Raw genomic sequence first — 6,434 nt, 5'->3', positions numbered from 1 at the left:
TGGAGCGGGCGTCAAGGCTTTCCTCCTTTCGTCAGCCCCTCTAGTCATCCGTTGGGTGACTCTCTACGTGGCGGACTCCGGCTTTGAAATCAGGCCGATTTGGATTTTAACCACTCTACTACTTGTGACATCTGCTCTTTACCTCTCAAATCCTCCGTTTTTTTCATTTGTGCAATAAGGAGAAATAAATCTCCGTCACAGGGTTCGATTAGCATTAAAAGAGATTTTGAATACACAGAGCCAGACTCAGACTCACACACAAAAAAAAACCCTGTCTAAATAACAACTTTCACTATTGAGGTCATTATTTACCCGTGTTACCCATCATCTCATGCAACAAGCCCACTCTGGGGACCTGTTTCAAAGACCCAGGCCCTGTTCCTGGGGAGGTCACAGCCCGGGAAGGGGAGAGGGACAATAAACAAGTACTTACAAGATGAGAGACAACAGCAGCCCTCCAATAGATAGAGGGAAGTGGGGGAGCTGCGAGGTGCACAGAGGAACCCCACTCACTCCCCCTCACCAGGAATGTTTCATGCTGTATGGGCAAGGAAGAATATTTTCAGCAGAAGGAACAGCAGATGTCATCTCTGGGACGAATCCTTCCTTGCATCCTAGCTTCTGGTAGCTTGCTGGTAATCCCTGGCCTACGGCTGCGTGCAGCACTCCACTTGCTGCCTCCACGGTCACGCGGCATTCTCCCCTCATGTTTCTATGTGCTCTTCCCTCTCTTGTTTTAATCCTCACCTGAGGGCATTTTTTTATTTTAATTTTTTAAATATTTTATTTATTTATTTTTAGAGAGAGGGGAAGGGAGAGACAGAGAGAGAAACATTGAGGGAAATACCAATTGATCAGCTGCCTCTCACAGGCCCCCAACCGGGGCCCAATCCCATAACCTAAGCATGTGCCCTGAGAGGGAATGGAAACAGAAACATTTTGGTTTGTGGGGTGATGCCCAGCCCACTGAGCTACACCAGTCAGGACTGTTTTGTCTTGTTTTGTTTTTAATTGATTTTAGAGAGAGAAAAGAGGGGAAAGAGAGAGAGAAGCACCCATTGGTTGCCTCCTATAGGCCCCCAACTAAGGATCAAACCTGCAACCTAGGTATATGCCCTAAGCAGAAATCGAATCTGTAGCTTTTTGGTGTAAGGGACAATGCTGCAACTGAGCCAACAGCCACGGCTGCCCTTTTCTTCTCATAAGAACGCCAGTCATATGGGATTGGGGCTCACCCTAGTGACCTCATCATAACTTGATTACATCTCCAAAAACCCTATTTCTAAATAAGACCACATTTACAGCCTGGGGATTAGGACTTCAACGACTTTTGAAGGATACAATTCAACCCACAATAGCATGTAAAAGTGCCTGTGCTAAAGCTGTGGGGATTAGTCAGACACAAGCCCTGTCATCTGGGAACTCAGGGCCCATGAGTGAGTTTTTCCTATTGTGGAGAACAATGAATCAGGTATCACTGGCGTTCAAAGTATGGTCCTGGGCAAACAGCATCCACATCACTTGGGAGCTTGTCAGAAACGCAGATTCTCAGGCCCTGTCCCAGACCTTCTGGATCAGAAATTCTGATGCACACTCTCAAGTTTGAGAACCTCTGATCCAGGCCAGTCTCACACTGAGCAGATGGGGAAACTGCACCCCACAATCATGTTTCTGAGTACTGACATGCCAGGCGGGCCCTGGACGTGCATCATCAAATCATTCTGTGCTCGTCTGAGCTCACCCAGTGTGAACAGAAGCTGTTGCTCACCCTAGTTCACAGGCAAGAGAACAGAGGTTTGGAGAAGTGAGTAGAATTCCGAAGTCTCACAGCTATGAAGAGGTGGTATGGGGATTAAAAGTAAACACTCCAACAGATCAGGCCAGACCCAGCTCATGTCTATTTTGCTACTTATCATCGTTGGTCCCAGCTAGTGGAGATTGAGCTCCCAGGAAGTTTTGGGCTAGTTCTGCCCTGGAAGAGCTTCTTTTCTTTTAAAGATTAGAGAAGGAGAGGGAGAGGGAGAGAATTATCAATGTGTGGTTGCCTCACACAAGCCCCGTACTAGAGACCTGGCCCACAACCCAGGCATGTGCCCTGACTGGGAATCGAACTGGTGACCCTTTGGTTTGCAGCTCATGCTCAGTCCACTGAGCTACATCAGCCAGGGCTGGAAGAGCTTATAATCCATGGGAAAACAATCAGTAAGAATCAGTCACAACCCAGGACACTCTCTCGAGCCTCAGCAAGTCGCCCTCCCTGCCTGCCCTTGCCCATCCCAGCCCTTCTCACCCTGGTGCACAATGGCCAGTCATTTGCCTCTTTTCTCCACTCCTCCCCTGAGACAGCTCTGGGTCTGTAATGATCACAGCTATACCATGCCTGGCCCAGCTTTTGTTAGCTAATAAGTCTTCAACAAATGTGCGTTGAATGAAAGAATACATTTCTGAAACTACTTTTACCATGCTTTCCGTATTTTTAAATGCCTTAATGGCAATCTGTGTATCATCTGATACGGTATTTCCACTTCTAGCAGTTTATCCCAAGGAAATCATCAGACGCACACAAAGCTGTATAAATATGGATGTTCACTGCAGAGCTATTTACAATAGTGGAAGCTGGAAATAACCCAAACAATAAAGCATTGTGTCAAGTTCTCCAGGGCAAACAGGAAAATGCTAACCTAATGATGGGGGATGAGGGGAAACTGGTCACAAAGCTACACACGTTATTCTGATTGTTTTTTAAGTAATACAAATACATATAAAAAAAACTGGGCAGGATGGTCACTAAAACATTAACAGTGCTGATTCTTGAGTCACATGATTAGTAGTTTAAATTTCCTTTTATGTTTTTCTGATTCTTCCAAAATTTCTGCAATGAATAGTTGCCACTACTACAATTGAAAAAGGAATATTTGAGATTTTAAGTGTGCCCTACAAGGTAAGGAAAGGGGAAAGAACAGAGTTCTTAGTGTTTGAGGAGTACATCACTGGTGCCAGGCATCTTAAGGCATCACCTTATCTGACCATAATATCCTATTAGCCCTTAGACTCTCTATTCCTACCTTACGGATGAGAACACAGACTCAGAGAGATGAAGCAACTTTCCCCAGGTCACACAGCTAGTGATGTGGGAAGCCAAGCCCAGGTCTGTCTGAGTCCACAGCCCAGGCTCATTCCATCCTGCTGCATGCACACATCTCCACACACACTTGGAGTAAAAATGTTTTTCAAAAAACAAAAGGAGCTATCATTCTGCTCTTAGAATTTCCAGGTCATAGGGCTTCTAGCCTGGCCTGTTGGTCCTGTGCATAATATACAATGAAGAGCAGGCATGATTCTGTCTGTTGGTGCAGCACTGGGCATCTGTTTTCCCAACCAGCGCTCACAGGGATGCCCATAAAGTGGGTAGTAGGGGAATGAGCCCCTCATCGCCTCACAGAGCAAAGGCACTGTACCTTCAAGAGGGAAAGTGAGATCACGCCAAAGACACTTGATGAATGAGATGTGGTTATGCAAGCTGCTCCTGCCCTCCTCCCCAGCCGTTCATCATAACCCTCACATCTCTGTGCTCCGCCTCCTCCAGAAACAGTGAAATTCAGGAGCCACTGATGCCAGTGAGACCAAAGAGTAAATCCAGAGCAGTGAAATCAATTCAGCTTCAAAGACAGCATGCAATTGAGACAGGAGGCACCTGAATGAGGTCACAAGCTCTTCCAAGTTGACCTGAATGGGCTGCTGGTGCAACTGGGGCTTCACCTGAGACGGTCAGACTCCAGTGGCTCCTCTCACCTTCCTGCGTTCCCGGCACTGGGAGAAAATTGCTGAAGACAGGCTGCAGGAAGAAAAGAATCAGATCAACTTTTATTTGGTTGTTAGACAGGTAATACAGTTGACTCTGGCACAACACCTGAGTTAGGGATGCCAGAAGCCCCCCACCCATGCAATCCAAATTCCATGTATAACTTTTTCTTTTAATTCTCACCTGAGGTCACTTTTTTTCATTGCTTTCAGAGAGAGAGGAAAGGAGAGAAGAGGGGAGAGACAGAAACATTGATGCGAGGAAGAAGCATTGATTGGTAGCCTCCTATGTGCACCTGGACCAGGGATCAAAACTGCAAACTAGGTATGTATGCGCCCTGACCAGGAGTCAAACCCGCAACCCTTTGGCTGTGGGACAGTACTCCAGTTAATTGAGGCACACTGGCCAGGGCAACGTGTAGAACGTTTGACTCCCTGAAAACTGAACTACTAATGGCTTACTCTTGGCCACAGCCTTACTGATAGCATAATCTATTAACATGTATTTTGTATGTTATATGTATTACATACTGTATTCTTACAATTAAGTTAGAGAAAAGAAAATGTTACTAACAAAATCATAAGGAAGAGAAAATACATTTATAGTACTGTATGTATTGGAAAAAAATCCTCATGTAAATGGACCTGCGCAGTTCAAACCTATGTTGTTCAAGAGTCAACTGCACAACTTTTATCCTCCCAAAAGGAGTAGGCAGTAGAGAGACACCCTTCTGGTCTCCATTCTCCTCCTTGGAGGCAAAGAGTCTCTCTAGCTTCTCTTAACTCCTCCCAGAGCCTTGCATATATATGCAAAGCATATATATGCAAATGACAATCAAATTTAAAATACTTCTTCCCCCTCCCCATGATTTTAGATGTGTCGAATAAGGGACTCAGCAGCCCTGGGTTTCCACACTTGCTTTGTCATTGTGCGCCACAACTGAACTTTTTTGAGCCTTGCTTTCCTCATCTGTAAAATGGGGTGAAAAATCCCTCCCGGGTTGCCGTGAAGATTAAACTGGATACAAAACTATATAAATAATCCCAATTCTATTTTTTAATATTATAAATAAATATGGAAAAGGCCTGGGTCACTGTGAGGCACAAGCGGGTCAATGAAGTAGACACTTTTGGGCCCATCCCCAGGCCCCTGAGGGTGTTGCAACTACCCCAGGAGAAGGTGGCAGGCTCCTCTTCAAGATGAATGGAGGCTGCAGGCCTCATGGAAGCAAACCTTTGTCTTCTGGTCTGAAGATGACATTTCGGGCTTGGAGACCTGGGGCCTTGACAATGTTTCATTCTCTGTCCCTTGTTGGTCTTGGGGCCACTCTGTCCACGCCCTAGGATCAAACTTATCCTAAGGGCCACGTTTAGCTTCTGGGTCAGAAAGGAGCATCTAGGCAGGGCTTAGAAATCATGGGCTGACCTTGAAAGTTATCAATTAATCTCTACCACTCTTCCTGGGGAACTGGGGTTCAAGGACTAGGGAAGGGAATCTGACTAAGACAGTTACAGAGAGGTAAGGGAGTCAGGAAGATGGAATGGCAGAATCCTTCACAAGGTTGGCCAAGAGCAGGCTCTGAAACAGTCTCCTCTGGTGAAGGTTAGACCAGCAGACATTCCACAGGTGCCCCTTTATCTCCCGTTGGGTACAAGTCCCTTTGTGGGATCATTTCCTGTCCTTCCATCCACCCATCTGTTTGTCTTGCCAGGAATGCCTGCTGAGGCCTAGCCAGAGACTAGCCCTAGCCTTGGCACAAGTCCATATCCTAAGATGAATCAGATTAAACTGGCTGGAGCCAGTGGGGGGAAGACAAAGGATGTACTGGGGGCGGGCACAGCAAGAATCAGGGCTAGTGGGTACAGAAACGTTGGGCTGAGGCCAGCAGTGAAGTTGAGTGCAGGGTGAGGGGTCTGAGCTCCTAGCAAGGGTCCCAAAAGTCATGGGGAAGCAAGGAAAGGAAGGACAGGGGGCTTCACAGAGACAGGCAGAGAGTCTGGGACAGAGGGAGGAAGCAGTGAATAGAAATGAGACACTGGAGGCAGGGCCTCAGACTTGGTTCCAGGGGTTAGTTAGCCCTTTGGTATCTATGGGCCTGTCTTCATACCACCAGTTATGCCAAAACTTCGCTCTCCCCCTTTAAGGCTCTGGCTCTTTCTGGGCCAGGGGTTTGAACTGCTAGTCCTGCCCTTGCCCTCCCCTAAGGCTCCCAGAGCCCTGCACCCACAGGAACCACTTGCCTCCAGCCCCCCCCCCCCCCCGAAGTGGTCAAGAGCACAGAGACAAAGGTCAAGACTGGAGTGAGACAAACCGGGAGTAAATTCTGCACTAGCTGGCTGGCTGGCCGGCGGAGGGCAAGTCACTTCACCTCTCCAAGCCTCAGTTTCCTACTCTGAAAGCATGCTAATGGAAGTACCTAGCACCCAATGTTACAGGGAAACCGAGAAGTTTAGAGGACAAGAAGGACCCAACGATCTCGGCCCAGAACCTGCCACAGTGTCTGGCAAACAGGAGGAGCTCCAGTTCTCAACACAATGGCCAGTGTAATTTTAATGTAAAGGGGACTCTCCAATCCTGGAGGACTCAGGGCCCAGAGCCAACGTCCTCTGTGGTAAGATTTACGGATCAGGGA

Source organism: Sturnira hondurensis, unplaced genomic scaffold, assembly GCF_014824575.4.
Source record: "Sturnira hondurensis isolate 20B ecotype Veracruz unplaced genomic scaffold, ASM1482457v3 Scaffold0003090, whole genome shotgun sequence".
NCBI lineage: Eukaryota > Metazoa > Chordata > Mammalia > Chiroptera > Phyllostomidae > Sturnira > Sturnira hondurensis.
This window is presented reverse-complemented; position numbering follows the sequence as displayed.